Consider the following 22711-nt stretch of genomic DNA (forward strand, 5'->3'; position numbering starts at 1 on the left):
TAATTTACCTCGGAAACCATGTGGCGTGGGAACCGCAGACAGAATACATCGCGGAGACCGGCACGGCCGGCCGTGTGGTAGGGAATCCGGGGACTGGCGGGGACGCCGGGGTCTCTGCAGGTGGCGGCGGTCACGGAGCCTCCGGCTGGTTTGCTGCGCGGCGCTCCGGGAGGACCCACAGCAGTTCGCCCCCTGCAGGAGCTCCGGCCGCGGCGGAGACGAGGGGGCGATGGAGGCCTCGAGACTCTCGAGCGTGGGGAAAGCACTGCGCCTGCAAGAGCAAGAGCGGCATCGACCCACGGACTGCACAGTGGGCACTGCCCTCATCACCCAACCGAGGCCAGAGCACTGGCGAGCACTGGCGAGCACTGGCGAGCATTGGCCCCGGCGGTTCCGAAGCCTGCGAGACCGGCAGAGACGGGTCGGCACCGGCTGACCTCGACTAAGGCTCGCGCCAGCAGTAGCCTTTATCGAGCGCGTGGCTTGCCGTGATCGTATAGTGGTTAGTACTCTGCGTTGTGGCCGCAGCAACCTCGGTTCGAATCCGAGTCACGGCAATTGTTGTCTGACGTGCTGCTTTCTTGCCCTCAGTAATGCCCCAGTTTGGTGCATGGAGTCTTCATTGTCCATCACGCTGTCTCAAGACTTCAGGCTTACTAAGCACCCTCCTGCCATTGAGCAACTCTCCACCCCAAATTTGGGTGTTGGTATGATAACAAAGGCCTGAATGTTCCTAACTAGTATTTTGTCCTAGTGAAAAACACAAGTGGAAAATCTCGTTTTGTATGTCCTGCCCTCCACCACCTTTTGGGGAGAGTAAAATCTACATGATGAATAATTACTGTATAAAAATATCCATTCTAAATAAGCAAGAAGACTACAATTTCCATAGAATATGATAATCAACAGGAGAAAATTCTCTCCCTCTCTATTTGTCTCTCTGTCGGTCTATTTGTCTGTCTCTGTGTCTCTGTGTCTCTGTCTCTCTCTGTCTCTGTCTCTCTCTCTCACACACATACACACTCACACACACACACTCACACACACACATCCTGACCAAGGAGACCCGAGAATCATGACTACATACCCCCGGGATTCATTCTCCATATCCCCATTGAGAGGTGAGACCAACGAGTACGCTTAACAAAAACTGCTGCTCATCAGAACATGGGTGCCAGGACTGAGATCAATCATGTTTCCATGTGCTGTTTAAGCATTTGATGTGAAACACTTGTATTAGTTTTGTGACAAAATAGGCATTTTATAGGCTATTTGAAATTAACTTGAAACCATTTGACACACACTTTTAAAAGTGATGCAATAGCACTCTCAAGGCAGAGGCAGGAGGATCTCTGTGAGTTCGAGGCCAGACTGGTCTACAGAGTGAGTTCCAGGACAACCTCCAAAACAATACAGAGAAACCCCGTCTCGAAAAACAAACAAACAAAAAAATAAATAAAGAAAGAAGAAAAAAAGAAAAAGAAAAAAAAGTGATGCAATAATTTCACAGTATAAAAGACTGAGGAAGATGTTGCCTGATTCAGAAAACAGTTTGATTGGCTCTTTAAAACTTTTTTTTTTTTTTTTTTTTTTACGAGACAGGGTTTCTCTGTATTGTTTTGGAGCCTGTCCTGGAACTCGCTTGTTAGACCAGGCTTGGTCTCGAACTCACAGAGATCCACCTGCCTCTGCCTCCCGAGTGCTGGGATTAAAGGCATGCACCACCACCGCCCAGCTTGGCTCTTTAAAACTTTTAAAAATTATGTTCATGTCTTTGTGTAAGCTCCCAAGTGCTTGTGAGTACATGTACCCCAGCATGCTGTGGGGTAGCAGTGACTTGAAGGGGTCAGTTCTCTCCTTCCACTCCAGCATGTGGGCTCAGGGATTAAACTTGGGGTCAGGCTTGTCTGCAGGCACCTTCTGTTGGTCTTTTGTAAAAGTTTAGAAATTAGAAAAAACGGCGAAGGCAAAAGAGGAAGCAGGACCAGCAAGATACAGCAGGAGCCATAGAGAGTACCAGTCATAGTTTATACAGTGGCGGAGAGCGAGAGGAGAGAAAGAGACATGAGAGAGAGGAAGGGGGTAAGAGCAGAGCAGGAGGGGGGAGAGAGAAGAGAGAGAGAGTAGAGTGGAGAGAGAGAGAAGAGTGGAGAGAGAGGAGAGGGAGGCGAGAGTGGGGAGAGAGAGAGACAGAGAGAGAGGAAGGAGAGCGAGGAGAGAGTGGAGAGCCAGGGAGAGAGAGAGAGAGAGAGAGAGAGAGAGAGAGAGAGAGAGAGAGAGAGAGAGAGAGAGAGAGAGAGAGAGGTAAGAGGGAGGAAGAGAAGAGATTATGCATTCAGAGCTTGAAGAGGGGAGCTCCTGCAGGCACTGAGTCTCATAACTAGTGACATAGTGATGATGTGCCGCTTGTTGTCAACATAATGCCAGAGCCAACACCCTCACAATCTGAGGCTTCTTGCCAGTCAGTCATCATGTGAAAGCATAATATTTTTACCATCTTTGGAAAGGTACTTTAATAAACTATGTAACTGCTAGGCCTTAAAAGGCTCGGTTGCCAGGCCCTCCTGAGCCTGGCTAGAGTTTGGCGACCTCTCTCTAACCTGTAACCTCCATGTGGGTGTGACTCAGCCAGACCTGATGCAAGATTGCCCCCTGCCTAGCTACCTGCCTGCTTGATGGAATACTATTGGCCCTTAACTCCTCAAATCAAATGTTAAGTCAGGCAGTGGTGGCACATGCCTTTAATCCCAGCACTCGGGAGGCAGAGGCAGGCAGATCTCTGTGAGTTCAAGGCCAGCAAAAAGCCCAGAGTGTGAGGGTTCCCCACCTGCCTTCTTTCACTCTGACAGGCCAACTTTGTTCTTTCACAGACTTTTTAAAAAATGTTTTCATGATTTTATCTCATTTGTAAAATTTTTTGTTTGTTTTGTATTTTCAAGACAGACAGGGCTTCTCTGTAGATTTGGAGCCTTTCCTGGAACTCACACTGTAGACCAGGCTGGGCTCCTGCCTCTCTGCCATTCCAGTGCTGGCACTAAAGGGGGGTGCCATCACTGCCCAGCTTGTTTTTTGTTTTGTTTTTGATGAGGGCAAGAACACATATATTAAGTCTATATCTATATTTCATAGAGTATAATTTTCCAGTTCCTTCCTTTAATTGAAAAAGAGGTTCTTTTTTCATACAATATATCATGATTATAGTCCCCCTCCCTCTGCTCCTGCCAGTTCCTCCTCCCCTCCCCTCTCTTCTGGATCCACCTGCTTTCTTTCAGAAGAAAAGAACAGCCAACCATGTCAAAATAAAGTATAATAAGATAAAGCAAAAATTATCATCAAAGTTGGACATGGCAACCCAACAGGAGGAAAAGAGTCCCAAGAGCAGACACGGAGTCAGAGACCCACTCCTTCTCATGGTCAGGAGCTCACAGAAATACTAAACTAATAGCTACAACATGTATGCAGAGGACCGTCGGTGCAGACCCGCGTAGGCCCATGCTTGCTGCCTTCATCCTGTGAGCTCATATGCTCCTTGCTTAGTTGATTCACAGAGCCTTGTTCTCCCCATGTCCTCCATCGACTATGGCTCTTTTTTTTTAAAGATTTATTTATTTATTATGTATGCAGTATTCTGTCTACATGTATGTCCACAGGCCAGAAGACCAGATCTCATTACAGATGGTTGTGAGCCAACATCTGGTTGCTGGGAATTGAACTCAGGACCTCTAGAAGAGCAGCCAGTGCTCTTAACCTCTGAGCCATCTCTCCAGCCCAGACTATGGCTCTTACAATCATTCTGCCTCCTCTTCCATAGGCTAAACTGATCTCTAAGGAGAGAAATTCGATGGAGATCTCCCATTTAGATTTTCTCTGGAAAGTTTCTTGCTGTGGGTCTCTGCGTTGTTCCCATCTGCTGCCGGAAGAAGCCTCACTGATGATGCCTGGATAAGCAGAATATCATTAGGACTCATTTTATTGATGCTTCTGTTTTTAAACCAGTAGTGTTTGGTTTTACCATAGGTCTCTAGCCTATCTACTACTGGGCTATTTACTACTACCCATCTATCCATTCTGGTTCTTGGTTACCCAACTGTTGGGTGTGAGGGTTCCTTTCTCATGGAGTGAGCCTTAAGTGAAGTCAGACATTGGTTGGCTACTTCCACAATTTCTGTGCTATCATTGTCCTTGCATATTTTGCAGGTAGGACAGATTGTAGTTCAAAGTTTTTATGACTCTGTTGGTATCCACATTTCTCTTTCTATAGCCTGCAGAATGCCTTCTCTTACCAAAAAAACTAGAACATACAAAGCCTTTATATATGCACTAGCTCAAATTCTCCATGTTCAGTGAGTTGTGTGGAAGTTACATTGGCAACAAGGCCTGCTGTCAGTTTTTGAAAGCAGCCCTTTGTACACACACACACACACACACACACACACACACACACACACACACACCGTTTAAAAGTTTGTGTGTTTTCAGAAAGTAAAAGACCAGACACCAATGAAGACAAGCAGCCCAGGTGATCAGAGTATCTCTGTTACAGTTTCCTCAAAATTCCACATCCAGAACAACTTTAAAGCAACTAGCCAAGATGGGTCAACCTCATGCACTATTCCAGCCAGGACTTCAGATAAGCCCCATACTTCCCATTGCACAGAGACTGGAGGACAAATGATACATCTAGCTCTCCCATGACTTGGGCATTATCTGGATTTTCTCAGGGTTCTGTAGAGATGCTGCTGTCCCGAGACAACAGGAAGCAGTCTAGAGAACATGATGCCCACATTCCCAAGAGTTAAAGCTTTTTGTCATTCAAAGGATTATGGGTGTTTATCATTGTTTAGAGGGTTGGTTGCAAGTTGTTGGTCATGGTCAGGGAGAAATCTGAGCAAAGGAGATTAGATATCTCTTTCTGAAGGGAAAAGTAGGGATATCATATAGAAATCATAGGAGAAAGAGTAGATTATTGAATCAACTTTTAAGCTAAAGAGCAATTACTAGTCTTAAATATTTTATATTGGTATGGATTTTTGTATATTGATATACATTTAAGGTTATTTTATTATATTTTATATATGTTTCTAATCTTGTTTAAGGTATTTTTGTGTATTGATACAAATTTAAGACTTTTTGTTATGCCATGTACATATTCAGTACCTTGTTTAAGGTACTGTACCTATGTAGCTTATTTAAAAATGTAATGTATCAGCCGGGCGTTAGTGGCACACACCTTTAATCCCAGCACTCAGGAGGCAGAGGCAGGTTTATCACTGTGAGTTCGAGGCCAGCCTGGTCTACAGAGTGAGTTCCAGGACAGCCTCCAAAACAATACAGAGAAACCCTGTCTTGAAAAACCAAAAAAAAAATGTAATGTATCATAAAGAAATACAAGTTAGTAGTTAGTTATCTATAATAATCAAACGTATAGTCAAGTTAGGTATGTTTTCAAGGATAACAGAGATATATTTTATAGAGTCTTCACACACTTCAGAGACCTACAGAATATGACATTTAAGATATTTAATAACCTAAGGCTTTTCATGACAGTGAGATAAATCTGCTCCTGGCAGCAACAATTTACTTCAAAAAGGATGATGGGCATTAAAGAACCTCCATATGGAGTTTGCTTTTATTGTGGCAAAGTGAGCCACTGGACAAGAAACCGCTCTTGCCCTGACTGCTAACAGTACACTGTTTGAACTGCAGAAGCAGGACACAAAGGGAGGCAGCTGCTGAACTTTGCTAAGACAAGGTAGGACAGTCTTTCAAAATTCCTTCTTCACAGGATAGTCTGTTAGATGTTCAAGACATGGATGCCTCAAAGTCACAGAGGAACCTTGGTGACTATCCAGGTAGCCAGATGTTTCTGTCATTTCTTAGTTTTCGAGGTTGCTTGCTCCCTACTTACTGTTTACTAAGGTAATAGTTTATCATTTTGGGTCTTTGAGGAGTTTAAAGACTAGATAGTTAGAGTTACAGTTTTCCTTATTACCAAATTCAGAAAAGAAACTTACATAAAAGATGAAAAGTTTATAAAGTTAGAAAACATAAAAGCTTAAGTTGTTTATCTAAGATGATATTTATAGACCTAAAAAGATATTTTGAGGAATGTATTACAAGTTATGTTAGAAAATTTTTACAGAGCTCATTCTCCCTGTAACCTTCAAAGGCACACCCTGAATGGCATATTTCCTCCATCCAGGATCCCACCTTCCAAAGTTTCTATAAACTAGCCAAACAGCAGACACCTTGATTTTCCTGTAGTCTCTGAAGGAGTCAGACATATGGTACAGAACAGAGATTGCCGTGGCCTGCAGGGCACAACGGGTTCGAGCCCACGGGAACCTGGAATGAATGAGACAAGAGACACGAGAGAGATGGACATCAAGACAGACCTTCCCATCAAGCTGCTGTTTAGTGAGAATTCTGCACAGTGACATGCAGAACATAGCAACCGCCCTGGGGGGGCCTATGGGCCATAACAACCAGTTGACCAATCAACACACGGCAGGTCACCCAAACCTGGAAGCGCACCAACCCTGAGACTGTTTCATACCCCTAGACACTCCCCTTATGCTGCCCTTTGAGATCCCTGCCTCGAGGTTGCTTGGGGTCTTTCTCCAGCCATTCGCCATGGTGGCGGGGTGAAGGGCCCGAGCTAGTGGGGTTAGCTCGTTAAAAACCTACAATAAAAGACTCTTTGCTTTTGCATCGAAATGGGCCTCTTGGTGATTTTGGGGTTCAGAATTTGGGCACAACAGGACTATCTTTGTTGTGTCATAAGTCAGTCACCACTTATCACAGGAGAATGAGATTTGTAAAAGCTGCCCAGCAACTTAGAGAATTTCCTCTGTACAAGTCCAAGTATCCCATGTACAGTAGATCACTGCTCTTTTTTTAAAAAAGATTTTAATTTTTTATGTGTATACAATGTTCTGCCTGCATGTACACCTGCAGGCCAGAGGAGGGCACCAGATCTCATTGCACATGGCTGTGAGCCGCCTTATAGTTGCTGGGAATTGAACTCAATAGGACTTCTGGAAGATCAGGTAGTGCTCTTAATCACTGATGGGCTCTCACTGCTCTTTCTAACTTTAGGAAATACTCTTTTTTTTTTGAGGGTCTTTATGTTTTTATTCTTTATGCACAAAGACTAGCATGATCTGGTTCACTGGGTAGACAGTCTTGAATAGTCCATTCAAGGTTGCTTAGTCCAACTTAATGAAGTCTATGTCCTTTGCGTGCTGACAGAAACACTGACGGCACATGTTCAGACCGTGGCGGTCTGAGCAGACGTGGCAAGCGCGAGAGTCCTGGACGAACTTCCGCAGGTGACTCCATTAGAGCTGCTGGTGACCCATCTTGCCTTCAGCCGGCCGAAGAGGAAAAGAGAGCCTAGGAAACGCTCTTAGGAAACCGTTATGGTCTCAAGCCAACTGCCGCCTTGGTCAGCTTGCAAACCCCGGCACTGTCTTTGCAGACTGTGAAGCCATCCTTGTCTTCTCGGCTGTAGACATACCTTTTTCTTTGCATGACGACAGTAAGTCTGTCTATAATGAAAGCAGCCCTGCCTATTTAAATATGGCTTATCCACAGGGTAAATATATTTTTGCTTTTGTTTTTTGAGACAGGGTTTCTCTGTGGCTTTGGAGGCTGTCCTGGAACTCGCTCTGTAGACCAGCCGGGCCTCGAACTCACAGAGATCCGCCTGCCTCTGACTCCCGAGTGCTGGGATTAAAGGCGTGTGCCACCAATGCCGGGCCAGGGTAAATATTTTTAAAACAACAAAAAATGTAAGTTACAAGCAGATGTCTCTGTCTCATCCTTAGCGCCGTTGGACAGCTAGGCCCACTCCCCCACTCAGGGTTGGACCGGGGTGGTTCGGCTGGGCCGATCGCAGCCCCAAAGACATCAGTTCGGAGTAGATGGCTCTTGCAGCGTGGGGTTAGTACAGACCAGACCACGACAAAATGGCACCGGAATGTGAGGTCTGAGCGCCGGGGACAGAAGCGGCGGACGCTGCAGAGGAGTGTGGGCACCACGGAGTCTGGGAAGAAGGGCGCAGAAAAAGTCAGGTTCAGTGAGTGAACGGCATTAAGTCAGGAGTAAAACTGTATGTCATTGTAGACATGGGACACACATAATTGTAGATTGGAAACAGGAAGATGTTAATCAGTTGACAAAGAAGTAAAGTGTGGTTAGTTAACCTTAAGAGTGTATATCTGGGACAGAGAAATGTCAGTCAGATAATAAAGAAGTGAATGTAGTGAGTTAGCCTCTGGAGCAAAAAATGCAGATAATTATAGATGTGAAACAGAGGAATATGAGCCGGATGAGAAAGAGAGTCGAGTTAACCTCGAGAGTAAAAATGTATATAACTAGAGATATGAGACAGAGACCTACTAGTCAGATGGTTGTATGTTTAGTTGGGTATGTTTTAATAGCCGGGAGAGCTGAAGTAAAGCAGAAGCAGGTGCAGACATTTTTAGAGTTTGAAAGTTTTGTAAGGATCCCTCCCTTTCTCAGAAGCCACCACTGCAGGTGTCTCAGAACTGTGCCAGAGCTTGGGGAAGCAAAGATGTAACCCCGCGTATGCTCAGGACAGTAGAAAATATCTCCCCCTGAACCGGTTAGCAGCGTGACAGAAACCTCCACACCTACCGAGGAGCAGCTAGATGAGAAAGAACATACAGGGCAGAGAGATTCGGATGAGTGTGAAGAGACAGTTACTCAGTATCAGAAAGAAGAGTCTTCACCGCCCTCATTTCTAACAAGGAATACAGAGATGCAAAAACCTAATGGTAAAATTCAACAGAGGCTAAGAGACTTGAAAGATTTAGTGGAATCCCTCTGACAGGAGATAAGAACCTTGCAGGTTTCCTCAGATCAGAGAAACGTTCCTTTGTCTACTATAATAACAAGCAAAAATCCACTTAAGATGCAGGGACCCCTCAAGTCATGGCAGACAGTCACAGGGTGACCCCTCTCTGCCTAGGGCTGGCTTCCGAGCTGCCCGACGACCTCGTGTTGGCAGAGCCAGTGACAAGGCTGTTAGGCCATAGGGGTGGGCAACCAGCGGCTCTTTAGGGGTTCGAGATACTTCGGGATGATTTGTCTCTGGTCCTGCAACTCTCCATCCAGCTCTCTTCGAGCAAGAAAGTTCACCGAACCAAGCGGACAAAGGGAGGGGTGCGAGGTCACCCTTGGGTGCGAGTCGGGGGCGTGGTCTATGCAGATGAGGGTCGCGCAGGGGCTGCTGAGTCCGCACTCGCTGCGGGAACTCGAGGGCTTTCGCGCGCGGCGTGGGAGGGAGCGCGGGTCGGCGGGTGTGGGCGTAGCGCAGGGCTGGGGCGCGCGTCGGTGGAGGCCGTGGAGCTCGCGAGTGGAAGTGACCGTGTGTTGAGAGCGCAGGGCCGGTGTGTCTGAGTCGGGTGTGGAGTAGGGGAAAGCATACTTACCTGGCAGGGGAGATGCCATGATCACGTAGGTGGTTTTCCCAGGGCGAGGCCCACCCATTGCACTTGGGGTGTGCTGACCCCTGCGATTTCCCCAAATGCGGGAAACTCGACTGCATAATTTGTGGTAGTTGGGGACTGCGTTCGCGCTCTCCCCTGATATTTGCTGTAGCAAAAATAGGCCTTCTTACGGAAGTTACTTTTCTGTTGCAGAAGTTTGCGGGATGGAAAACGTGGTTACACTCCCACGCCTTCCCAATTAGTTCCCTTACTTAACATGCAGTAGGTTTGGGCTCAGTACGTAGTTTTCTGGGGGGAATTTTTTTGTTTTTGTTTTTATTTTTTTTCCCTGCTTCCGTGTATTTACTGTTATTAGAAAGTAATATTGTGGTCTCCATAAGAAAGTTGGCTAAATTTGAACATTGGCCCAGTTCGAGACGCTGGAGCCTCTTTTAATAGCCGTCATTCTGTTGGATTCGTCCTGGGGCTCCTCCGGGCTTTCCCCGTCGTTTGGCCTCCCTGACCGCTGGCGCCGCACTCGCCGCTTTCCCACGCGCGCCGCGCCGAGGCTCCAGCACACCCCTGGGGTGACCAGCTCCTCGCGCGTCCGTGCTCGGGGTCTGCAAAGGACGGGACCCTAGCGCACTTGGGCTCCTTCGCGGAGTCCTGCTGGGCGCCCGGACCGACCGCCGACCCGCGGCAGGGTCCCAGCGTCCCGGAGGCCCCGACCTCGGGATGGAGGCGGGGTCCCAGCGTCCGGGAGACGCGGGCGGCTCGTGCCGCGTTCACAACGTTCGGGCGAACTTGGGAAGAGGTTGCGGGGTTGATGGTTTACGCCGGACGCGGGCCCGTTGGCTTCGAGGACTGGGTTCCCAGGTGTGTCGGCCGTGGTGATGCCTGGCTCACCAAGGAGACACCGCAAGGTGCTTTTCACCGTCTCTGTGGCGCAATCGGTTAGCGCGTTCGGCTGTTAACCGAAAGGTTGGTGGTTCAAGCCCACCCAGGGACGACTTTTAGCAAGCCTTTCTAATTATGATGGTCTATTTGTTGAGTCAGCTGAGGAGTGGACATTTCTACATTCTACTCAGAAATCCGCGAAACCCCAATTTGTGTACACGATCCTTGGGCCTTGCCTGTCACATGTAAGACCTGTCCTCTGCAACAAAGCCAATTATTATTTTGGGACGAAAGGGAAGCACATAACCCCTTCCTGCTATCTTTGGTTTATTTGGGAGTGGGTAGAGTGGGAATCCTTTGTTAATAAAGGAGGCGATTTTTTTTGTCGCCAAAACACAGAAACGGACCAAATTTTCATAAAACAGGTAAACGTTACACCACTGGTTAGAAATATGCACGCGAGAAGGGTGACCGCAAGCTAATCCGTAATCAGAAAACCCTAGAACCAATTTACTTTGGAAACCACGTGGCGTGGGAACCGCAGACAGAATACGTCGCGGAGACCGGCAGGGCCGGCCGGTGTGGTAGGGAATCCGGGGACTGGCGGGGACGCCGGGGTCTCTGCAGGTGGCGGCGGCCACGGAGCCTCCGGACGGCTGGTTTGCTGCGCGGCGCTCCGGGAGGACCCACAGCAGTTCGCCCCCTGCAGGAGCTCCGGCCGCGGCGGAGACGAGGGGGCGATGGAGGCCTCGAGACTCTCGAGCGTGGGGAAAGCACTGCGCCTGCAAGAGCAAGAGCGGCATCGACCCACGGACTGCACAGTGGGCACTGCCCTCATCACCCAACCGAGGCCAGAGCACTGGCGAGCACTGGCGAGCACTGGCGAGCACTGGCGAGCACTGGCGAGCACTGGCGAGCATTGGCGCCGGCGGTTCCGAAGCCTGCGAGACCGGCAGAGACGGGTCGGCGCCGGCTCAACTGGACTAAGGCTCGCGCCAGCAGACAACGTCGTCGGGCGCGTGGCTCGCCGTGATCGTATAGTGGTTAGTACTCTGCGTTGTGGTCGCAGCAACCTCGGTTCGAATCCGAGTCACGGCAATTGTTGTCTGACGCGCTGCTTTCTTGCCCCCTCGCCCCATGCCTCATTACCTCCTCGTTCGGTATTGGGGCATGGAGTCTTCATTGTCAATCATGCAGTCTCAATACCTCTGGCTTACTAAGCACCTTTCTGCCTTTGAGCAACTCTGCACCCCAAATTTTGTCTCATTTGTAAAATTTTTGTTTTTTTTTTTTTCAAGGCAGGGTTTCTCTGTAGATTTGGAGCCTTTCCTGGAACTCACACTGTAGACCAGGCTGGGCTCAAACTTACAGAGATTCTCCTGCCTCTGCCTTTCCAGTGCTGGGATTAAAGGGGTGTGCCACCACTGCCCAGCTTGTTTTTTGTTTTGTTTTTGATGAGGGCAAGACCATATATATTAAGTCCATATCTATATTTCATAGAGTATAATCTTCCAGTTCCTTCCTTTAATTGAAAAAGAGGTTCTTTTTTCATACAGTATATCATGATTATAGTCCCCCTCCCTCTGCTCCTGCCACTTCCTCCTCCCCTACCCTCCCTTCTGGATCCACCTGCTTTCTTTCAGAAGAAAAGAACAGCCAACTATGTCAAGATAAAATATAATACCATGAAGCAAAAATTTTCATCAAAGTTGGACATGGCAACCCAACAGGAGGAAAAGAGTCCCAAGAGCAGACACAGAGTCAGAGACCCACTCCTTCTCATGGTCAGGAGCTCACAGAAATACTAAACTAATAGCTACAACATGTATGCAGAGGACCTGGTGCAGACCCGCGTAGGCCCATGCTTGCTGCCCTCATCCTGTGAGCTCATATGCTCCTTGCTTAGTTGATTCACAGAGCCTTGTTCTCCCCATGTCCTCCATCGACTATGGCTCTTACAATCGTTCTGCCTCCTCTTCCATAGGCTAAACTGATCTCTAAGGAGAGAAATTCGATGGAGACCTCCCATTTAGATTTTCTCTGGAAAGTTTCTCGCTGTGGGTCTCTGCGTTGTTCCCATCTGCTGCTGGAAGAAGCCTCACTGATGATGCCTGGATAAGCAGAATATCATTAGGACTCATTTTATTGATGCTTCTGTTTTTAAACCAGTAGTGTTTGGTTTTACCATAGGTCTCTAGCCTATCTACTACTGGGCTATTTACTACTACCCATCTATCCATTCTGGTTCTTGGTTACCCAACTGTGGGGTGTGAGGGTTCCTTTCTCATGGAGTGGGCCTTAAGTGAAGTCAGACATTGGTTGGCTACTTCCACAATTTCTGTGCTTCATTGTCCTTGCATATTTTGCAGGTAGGACAGATTGTAGTTCAAAGTTTTTATGACTCTGTTGGTATCCACATTTCTCTTTCTATAGCTTGCAGAATGCCTTCCCCTTCCCCAAAAAACTAGAACATACAAAGTCTTTATATATGCACTAGCTCAAATTCTCCATGTTCAGTGAGTTGTGTGGAAGTTACATTGGCAACAAGGCCTGCTGTCAGTTTTTGAAAGCAGCCCTTTGTACACACACACACACACACACACACACACACACACACACACACACACACCGTTTAAAAGTTTGTGTGTTTTCAGAAAGTAAAAGACCAGACACCAATGAAGACAAGCAGCCCAGGTGATCCATCATCAGAGTGTCTCTGTGTTGGGCCTAAGAAAGGCTTGGATGCAAGGCCCAGTGTAAGCTCCTGAGCCTGACTTGAGTTTTGGGCTCGGTTGTGAGGCCCAGTGTTACCTCTTGAGCATGGCTAGAGTTTAGCGACCTGTCTCTAACCTGTAACCTCCACATGGGGGTGACTCAGCCAGATCTGATGCGAGATCGTGCCCCCCCTCCCTCGCCTCTACCTGCAGGGAGGACCCTGCAGACAGGAACTAGTGAGCCATCCCTGCCAGGCTCATTGAAGAAATATTTTATCTGCTGTTCAGTGGATAGTTGATATTGCTCTGACCACAATGAGACCTTGTGGCTTTGAAAACAGAGGTCTCATACTTAGAACGTTTAAGGGAATGTAGCAGATCAGGGAGGTTCCAATGAGGACTGTCAAGATGAAGACAACAAGACCACAGTGTGGTTCCTCACTCAAGTAAGAGAAATAAAAGGAAAACAGGATGGCCAGAATGAACATTCAGCTCAGAAGGGGTTTTTGTTTATTCGTTGTTTTGTTTTTTGAGGCAGGGTGTGGTGGTATTTTGTTTATGATCTAACAAATAGAGTTTACCTGAAGATCAGAGTGCAAAGGTAGCCACACTAGTTACCGTAGAGAGCAGATAGTTTAGTGTTGCCCACCTTTATCCCAACACTAAGGAGCCAGAGACAGATGGATCTCTGTGAGTTCAAGGCCACCCTGGGTTACAGGAGAGGGAATCAGTCTAAAAGGGAAACAGAGCTCACACCTTTAATCCCAACACTAGGGAGGTGGAGACAGGAGTGATATGGCTGGGTGGAGAGAGGAATATAAGGCAGCAGGAGACAGCTCAGTGCAGTTGGGAGCAGCCTGAGGATCACCCTTTCGGTCTGAGCATTGGTAGAGGTAAGAACTCTCTAGAGGCTGACCTCTTTGCTTTTCTGAACTTCAGCTTGAACACCAATATCTGTCTCTGTTTTTTTATTATTATTATTCATGCTATATGCTTTATGCTTTAATCCAGTTAGCCATGATTTACCTCAGTGGTCTTTTTCTGGAATCTGTGGGATTAGTACTATGTAACAAAAGCTTACTTTTACTGCTTTTGACAAAGCTAAAGCCAGACATTAGCTGTGAAATAGATTTTATTCTGTGACTCCTAAACACAGCTGCGACAGTTGTGATTTAGGCATGAGTACCCAGGTCTTCCAAAGGAGAGAGGGGAAGCAGAGGGCAGGGCAGGGAGGGGTCATCACCAATGGAAGCCCACAAAGGTTTTAGCAGTGTAAACGCCTTTCTCATCAGGCTGCTGTGGCTGAGCTCCCTACACATTACACTTTGTCTCCTCCTCCCTGGAAACTTCGTCCCGGGCTCCGGAGTCATTGTAAATCTCTGGCACACTTTTCCACTCTCAAGCAAATTAGCGCTATAGAAGAACCTAGAACCACAGCAGCATGTCTGCTTTACATGGCAGCCAGAGTTGCACAAGGTGGAGATTCACTTTCAAGAATGAATCCACAAGGGATGGTGCGGGCTTTTTCTCCTGGCCCCCTCAGCGTTTTTCCTAGCACTTGAAAGATTCCTGAGAGGCACCCGCTTGCTTTCCTATCAGTAATGTTTGCTTTAAAATCATTTTCCATAAGAAGAGACAGAGGGAAGGGGGATGCATAAAGAGGAAGAAAAGAGGAAGGGAAGGGTGTGGACAGGAGGAGAGAGTGACAGAACCTAGGTAGTGAGGCAGAAAAGGAATGCCCAGGAGCTCCCCACCCAGTGCAGTCCTGAAACGCCAGGATTAACCTCCACCACCGCTGTCACTAGGTTGGGCGAGTAGGTTGGGCATTGGCCCGTAGCAGCAAGAAACAAATTTCCCCTTAGCATTAGATCCAGGAATCTGCAACATTCATCTTCCTAAGTCTCTACAAGTAGACAGTGTCTAGTGTCTAAAAACCAGAAAGGTTTTTTTCTGCTGAACTCCATTTGCTTTCTTCCCTCCCTAAGCACAATGCAGAGCAGAGCATCTAGTCAGGGAGGGGTGATGGCTGAGTCTCCACCCAGAGCGAGGGCAGTCTTAGGATGACCACCTGCTATAAGGAGTGAGGTGGCCGGAGAAGTGGAGCTAGCATGCCAGTTGCTCCCTGGAGCCAAAGCCACATAAGGAACCTGAAGATGATGTTCACCACACACCTGAATCTCCACCAGCAACCCAAGGCTTCAAAGAAGAGTTGTGCACAAGGCTAGGCTGGAACAGGGCCCAGGGGAGTTTCCTTGTGACCTGGCTTCAGAGCCCAGAGGGTCACAGGACCCCAGAAGAAGAAAGGTGCCAGCAAGCAGAACAGAGGCTGTAGGGGCTGGGGATGAACCTAACTACACTGGACACCTCCTAGTCTTCAGTTTCTAATTGATGTGGGATGTCTTTCTGTATACTTGGAATATGTGTTGCCTTTATTGGTTGGTGAATACAGCTGTTTTGACCTATGAAAGGGCAGAATACAGCTAATTAGTCGGGAAATCCAAACAGAGGTAGAGAAAGAAAGAAGGTGTGTAGGAGTGAACCCCACAAAGTCAGGGAGATGCCGTGTAGCTGCCAGGAAGACAGGATGTGATGAGGTAACAAGCCATGACCCTTTGTGGTAAAATATAAACTATCAGAAATGGGTTGACTTGTATGTAGAACTAGCCAGTAAGAAGCCTGATTCATTGGCCAAGCAATTATATTCAATATAAGCCTCAGTGGTTATTTAGGAACTGGCAGTTAGGATGGGAAAAAAAAGTCCATTTACAACTAATCCCTACTTTCAACATTTATTTATAAAGAGACTATCATATGTTGTCCTTCCCTAGTATCTGGTGGCTAGGATTTGGAGCTTTCACTGGTCAGGAAAGCCCTTTTGATTCAGGACCTCCCTCCTGAACCCTCGTAGGTGTGGTCACGCACACTTAAGGTCTCAAACACAAGAATGCAACCCTAGGATTGCACCAAGAACCAGCCAGGCTTATGGGCTATCCAGGGGAATCCAGTGGAAGCAGAACTCTCAACTCCACTCTACCCATCAAATCACTTTCAGGGTGTTTACCCCCAAACTGCAATGCCAATTGCTCTCTTCCCAAAGCGAGAATGAGAACGAGGTGCTGGGGAGACGTTTCAGAGGCTAAAAGTGCTTTTTGTTCTTGTAGAATGACCCAGGTTCAGTTCCCAGCACCCATATGGTGACTCACAGCTGCTTGCTCCAAAGGACCTGGTTTGCAGGCAACAAACACACGCGTGATGCACATATGTGCAGGCCCGCAGGCAAAATGTCTAAATTGAATTATTCTCCTCTCGTGTATTCCGTCCCAGTCACAGATTTACCTCCCTCCCTTCATCCCTCCCTTCCTTCCTCCCTCCCTCCCTCCCTCCCTCTCTCCCTCCATACACATATTTTTTTTTGAAGAATATGGCTTGTTTCTCTTCTTTCCAGGACAATTTATCATATGTTACCAAACATAAAAATAAGCTAATACTTTGATTTAGAAATTGCTTTTTCAGATTTTATTGTATGTGTGATATATCTGTTATGCTACATATTACATATTATATATTACAATATAAGCATCATATAGAGAGAGCACAGATGAGGGCAATTTTAAATATTTACTAATCCATCCTACCACAAAAGAATCTGCAATTTTTGAAAGCCTGGTACGGTGATGGGACCAGTGTTGTGGAAGGATTCTTTTTTACACTTTTGAAAGATGTATGTGTAAGGGTGTCTCAACGGCATGCATGCCTTTACACCACAAGTGTGGTTAGCACCCAGGAAGGCCAGAAAAGGGTTCTGCATTGAGTACAAAGGAGGAAGCTCTTGGAAGTTATAGTGGGGCCCATGGCCACAGGCTCCTGCTACAATGTTATAGTGGGGCCCACGGCCACAGGCTCCTGGTAACTGTAGCCTCAAACTATGAGCCAAATTTAGCCCTACCTTTTTAAAGTTGCTTTTCTCAGATATTTTGTTATAGAAAGTAAATGCAAGGAGCCATTTGGGGACAACCTGCAAAGAAAGAACTTCTACCTACCTAGCCTGCTTCAAAATGCAGAAATTTAGGTACAGGAAACCTCAGTGATTTGTTTAAATTCTTCACAGCCACTGAGGCTCCCCTTAAGTCTGCTTCAAGTTTCAGGTTCTCATCAGGTATTGGCAGCTTCCCAGAAGCATGAAGTTTTTAAAACCAAGTCTGGAGATTGGATCCAGGGGTTGGGTTGACAAAGTGTAGCTAGAAAGTGGGGTTCTGGAGCTGCTCCGGAACCAGCATTTGTGGAAAGGAAATAAACCACAAACTTTTCAGGATGTTAATGTTCTGACTAAGACTTAAGCCTTTAGGTGCAGAGGGGGCTTTCTCAACGTTCTTACAGAAAATCACGAAGGTCACTGGCTATGGGCAAGTGAAGCGCAGGGACATGAAATGACCAAACTTTAGTTATTTGTCCCTGAATGCCGGAACCAATCACACCTCCAAACAAATCTGTAGAAAAGGATTTACAGACGGTTAGGAGCCATCCCGCAGGCGCTAGGAACTAAACTCGGGTCCTCTGCGACAGTATTCTTAACAGTCTCCTGCTGTCTGTTTCCCAGGTGAACTTCGCTGTTCTTCTGGGTCCCTTCAGAGATGGAAGAGAAGCAAGATGCAATGCAAGACTCACCTAAGAGGAAGAAGGAGACTGTCATTTGAGCACAGCTCTGGGGAAATTAAACGTAGGTATTACAAGCCTGCGGTAAGACAGGTGGAGATAGGAGCTCCGGACCAGGAGCGAGGCGTTTGCTTGAGAGCCGAAGCTGTCTGTGGCGTTAGAGCGAAGTGAGGTCGATGGAAATTGGGGGTGCATGAGGCTGCCATGTCCGCACCCGCGTGTGGGAGAGAGCACCGGTCGATGGGCTCAGGGGAATCGCGTGTGTCCGGGAAGTTCCGCCAGCATGTGTGGCCGTGGTCGTGTGTTCAGATCTCAGGGCTCGTGGGGCTGTGTCGGGGCTGGGGGTGGAAAAGATCACTTACCCAGCAGGGAAAACACTGTTATCCGAAGGGGGTTTTCTAGAGACTCAGCGCAAACGGGGTGTGCTGATAACCTGCGACTTCCACAAATGCAGGGAATTACGCTGCATAGTTTGTATTATTTGGGGCTGCGTTCAGGCTTTCGCCTTATAATTTGTCACAAAAGATAGTTGAGAGAAAATCAACTGGTAAAAGTTTACAAGGGTTTTGTTTGATGACCTCGCCTGCCATTGTTTAGGACGCAGCTCGGACCCAAAGGGACAGTGGAGATCGGAAGGGAGTTTGTATGTGGTTGCTGAGAGTCAAACCTGGATTCTTCGAAGAGCTCTTGTCTGAGACCCACCCCCCGCCTTTGCTCCTTATTAGAGAGTATCTCGGTGAAAATCTTGGCGAGAGCATTAAGTAACGCGAGTTGTTCTCACACAAAATGATTTTTGCGCTGCTGAGACATCGGAACCCTTTCTCAAAACTTCTTACTCGAAAGCTACAGTTCAATACCGAAACCTCAGGACAGAATCCCTAGGGATGAAAACCTTTTTGTTTGTATTTTATTTAGCTCTGGCTGGCCTGGAGCTTGCTGTATAAATCAGGCTGATATCGAACTCACAGAGATCCTCCTGCCTCCGACGCCGGAATACTGGAATTACAGGCTTGTGCCGATTTTAACCCCAAGGCGCTCTCTTCCCTGTGTCTTCCAACCGGGCGTTACCCTGTAACTTAGTCACAGTCTAAAGCAGACGGGCGGAAGCCTCTGGGGAAGGCACTCTTCCCTGAACAAATATACGTTAGACTACCTTCCTGACCGTCCTATCCTGTTTTTCCTGCCTAGAATTTCAGTGTGAAGCCATCTCCTGTCATGACAATAAAAACTTCAGGTTAAGGGTGTCTAGATGGAAACAGAAAGAACTTAGACATAATTCAACAGGTGTGGTAGCCAAATTTGATATTCCACATTTGGCATTTGTACGCTTATCTCTAGACTCCATGATTCATAAGTGCTAGTGCCCCTGTAAGTCAAGTCCTCTGTTAAAATTTCCAGCACGTAACTGCTCACTCACCATGGAGGTAGCAAGTAGCCAGACTGCATTGGCCGAGAATCCAACCCAGGTCTACCAAATGGGAGCGAGGATTCTACCATTGAACCACCATTACTAGAGCTCTACATGCTCTGGTAGTGGTTGTACACAATTTTAATTCCAGCATTCGTGAGGCAGAGGCAGGAGGACCTCTGAGTTTGAAGCCACCTTGGTCTAGAGAGCGAGTTCCAGGACAAGTTTCAAAGCAACAGAGAAATCCTGTCTCAAAAACAAAACCAAAAAAAAAAAAAAAAAAAAAAAAAAGAAAAAGAAAAAGAAAAAAGAAAGCTTTGTGACAGCACATCAAGAAAAGATAAGTCAAGAATCCTAATGAACTTCTGTTGAAAACAGTAACGTAAACCAACGTTTCCTCAAGACTTTTTGGGTTTTCCAATGTTGAAGGGGAAACACAGGTCCTCCTACATGCTAGGCTGTGATACATCACACCCAGCAAAGAGAAGTTTCCTTATATTGCTACTTAAGTATTTGGTCATAGACGTTTGGCTGTTCCCAAGAAAACACCAAAGATGAAAAATTCAAACAAACGAAACTTAGAGTGCATTGGCCGGGAATCGAACCCGGATCTCCCGCGTGGGAGGCGAGAATTCTACCATTGAACCACCAATGCAAGCTTCTCATACCCTGCTGATAGTACAACCTAAAAAAAAAAAAAAAAGTAACAGACTCCTTTCCATCTCTTTTCACTAAATGATAGACAGCAATGTAGCCCAATATCTCCGTAATTGTAAATACAGTAGTACCTTTTGTATTTCCCGAATACAAAAGAGAAAGGGAATGGCCTCCTACGTGCTAGGCAGTGAAAAAGCCAAGTCCTCTCCCCTCTCGATCTGGGTCATGAGTTTTGGGGCATGACCTACTGAATTTCTTCTACTTCTGCCTGCCATGACCTTGAAGTGCCAGCTCTTTACAAGGGAAATACTAATTCCACTTCAAATTCGTGGCTCTGCAAACTCCAACCCCCCCTGAAGTTTACCAGACCTAAGTAAGGATACCACCCGATGCGACTTGGTAACTCAATGAGTTTGGCAATTGCTTTCCGTAGCGTCCTCATCACGAAGCTCCATGGAAGACTGGCCAGAGAGACCTCCTAGATTTCTACCGTGCTACTTGTTCGGGGAGAAGAAAATCTTGATGGTTCCAGCGATCCCTCGACCCCCGCCTCTCCTCCTATCTTTACAAAGCCTGCTTTTCCTTTTAGCAGGTGATGAAAAGAATCCAATGCCTGCTGTGAGTGGAACGGAAGCGAGGATGTAGCCGTGGGAGCCGCTCTGGTTAGGGTGACTGCCCAGCACTCTTCATCTGTGTCTCTCAGGCTGACCGGGACTCAAGAAACCAGCAGTTCCGTCTCACCCGAAGCACAGCTACAGAGCAGTTGGAGCAACGGAGAACCCAAATAGAAAGGCCCGACCAAAGGGAAAGGGCTCTTTCCACACGTGGACATCAGAGTGACTCAGATGAGTCACTGCTGAGCGGGTCCCACTTTCCCAATCTCCCCTGGTTTTCCAGTTTACTAAAAGCAGAATCATCGACTATTGCTTTCTCATTTTATTAAACGTTTTAATTACACATACTCTTATATTACAAATAGAAACAGAATGATTGTAAGAAGTCTTGAGTGTGCAGTGTCTTTTCACCTACAGTTAGAGTTAATTGCTGGGTAGTTCCAAATCAAATTGAAGATTCCCATGCTGTCTGTCCTTTGGGGAATGTAGTAATTACAGTGCCTATCGCTATCCTAAGGGAGATTTTTAAGAACCTGAGCTTGAGTTCTAAAGATTGTATTTCTGGTTGCGATTAAATAAATGCATGCTGCTGACGAGTGTAGGGACCACTCCTCCATTTGGTGCATTTTTAGACAACACCTTTTCACTTTTAAGAATAAGCTGCTTTGGGGGGAGGGTCCGGGAGGAGGGGAGGGAAAGGGAGAGAGACCTGGAACTGACTTGTGAAGCAACCTTGTTTCTAATCTAAATTTAAACTGAAAAATAAAAAAAAATAAAGAAAAGAAAAAAAAGCTGCTTATGGTGGCGGGCAGATGGTGACATTGCCCTGCCTTTCCATCTGTACCGAAAACGAAATCTGTGTCAGGACTCTCCCATGACTTCACTAGTTGAGATAGCAGCAGCGTGCATCTGCAGGCAAGTCTCCCTGGTTGGAGCTCCCTTCCCCTAAATTTGTGTTTTCACTTTTGTTAGTACAATAGACTTTTGGACAGCTTGCCTTTTGTGCTAAAACGGAAACCAAATTGCTAGTCTGTTACTCTCTATGTAAGCCATGCTGGCCCCATTTCACCGAAGGATCTGCCTGCCTTGGGGTGCTGAGATTAAAGGTGCATACCGCCCCCTTTTCCCGAGAAGTTCTTAGCATGAGTGTAGTTCATAGTTCAAAAAGATTTCATTTAATATTTGTGAGTTTTCCAACTTCCTGTTAAGATCTTAGTGGTGGTAAGTATAGCAGAGGTTCTGAACCTTCCCAATGATGTGACCCTCTAATACAGTTGCTCATGTTGTGGTGACCCCAACCATAAAATTATTTTCGTTGCTACTTCATAACTGTAGTTTTGCTGCTGTTATGAGTTGTAATGTAAACGTCTGTGTTTTCCAATGGTCTTAGTCCACCCCAGGGGTGATTTGACCACTAGAGGGGTCGCAACCCACACGTTGAGCACCACTTCTTCAGTGGTAAGGTGTGCTGCAGATTTTCTGCTACCTGTCTGATACAAGTGGCTATTTAGGGGTTTAAGATAATTGAAGATGATTTGTCTCTGGGTCTTCAACTCTCCAGTTCTGGGCAAGTTAGAAGATTCAACAGGTCAAAGGAGTGAAGGGGAGGGGCGAGATAACTCCCCTGCGTAAAGTTGGGGCGTGGTCTATGCAGATTAGGTTCCATGGGGGCGTGGCAGTGTGACGTTGCAAACTCCCAGGGGCAGGTGCATTTATTGGCCGGGGACAAATGGAAGAGCAGGGACTTCCCCCGTGAGGTCATGGGTATGTGCGTGGTCTTTGCAGATGAGGGGCGCGCAGGGGCTGCCGAGTCTGCACTCCCCGTGGAAACGAGAGGGATTGGGCATGGTTCACGTGGGAGGGACCCAGTGTTCCCGGATGGCACTGGGGCCGAGTAATCTGGCGGGTTTCGGTGGAGGCCGTGGAGAGCGCGCGTGGAAGTGACGTGTGTTGAGAGCGTAGGGCCGGTGTGTCTGAGTCGGGTGTGGTGTTGGGGAAAACATACTTACCTGGCAGGGGAGATACCATGATCACATAGGTGGCTTTCCCAGGGCGAGGCCCACACATTGCACTTGGGGTGTGCTGACCCCTGCGATTTCCCCAAATGCGGGAAACTCGACTGCATAATTTGTGGTAGTTGGGGACTGCGTTCGCGCTCTTCCCTGATATTTTCAGTAAAAAAAGTAGGCCTTTTTGTACCTTATTGTCTGGTTACTCTTGAGTCTGAAGTTTTTTTTTCATAAATTTCGCTTCTTTTAACTCAAAAAGTTTTTTTTTTTTTTTTACAATTGTGTCTATAATATTGGTGCCACA

At 47.0% G+C, this 22711-nt stretch overlaps 6 non-coding genes and 1 pseudogene across 6 annotated transcripts; 5 read left to right on the forward strand and 2 right to left on the reverse strand.

Annotated features, from left to right (window-relative positions):
• Positions 1–485: 485 nt before the first annotated feature.
• Trnah-gug lies at positions 486–557 on the forward strand. Its single transcript has one exon. It is a non-coding gene; the product is annotated as a tRNA-His (tRNA).
• Positions 558–7208: 6651 nt separating this feature from the next.
• On the reverse strand, positions 7209–7361 carry LOC101835050 (annotated as a pseudogene).
• Positions 7362–9450: 2089 nt separating this feature from the next.
• LOC121142529 lies at positions 9451–9614 on the forward strand. The gene has a single exon (XR_005879571.1). It is a non-coding gene; the product is annotated as a U1 spliceosomal RNA (small nuclear RNA).
• Positions 9615–10390: 776 nt separating this feature from the next.
• Trnan-guu lies at positions 10391–10464 on the forward strand. Its single transcript has one exon. It is a non-coding gene; the product is annotated as a tRNA-Asn (tRNA).
• A 914-nt stretch (positions 10465–11378) lies between these two features.
• Positions 11379–11450, forward strand: Trnah-gug. The gene has a single exon. It is a non-coding gene; the product is annotated as a tRNA-His (tRNA).
• An 8261-nt stretch (positions 11451–19711) lies between these two features.
• On the reverse strand, positions 19712–19782 carry Trnag-ccc. Its single transcript has one exon. It is a non-coding gene; the product is annotated as a tRNA-Gly (tRNA).
• Positions 19783–22399: 2617 nt separating this feature from the next.
• On the forward strand, positions 22400–22563 carry LOC121142532. Its single transcript, XR_005879574.1, has one exon. It is a non-coding gene; the product is annotated as a U1 spliceosomal RNA (small nuclear RNA).
• The last annotated feature ends 148 nt before the right edge of the window (positions 22564–22711 follow it).

The sequence above is a fragment of the Mesocricetus auratus genome, unplaced genomic scaffold (genome assembly GCF_017639785.1).
Source record: "Mesocricetus auratus isolate SY011 unplaced genomic scaffold, BCM_Maur_2.0 Super-Scaffold_100009, whole genome shotgun sequence".
Lineage (NCBI taxonomy): Eukaryota > Metazoa > Chordata > Mammalia > Rodentia > Cricetidae > Mesocricetus > Mesocricetus auratus.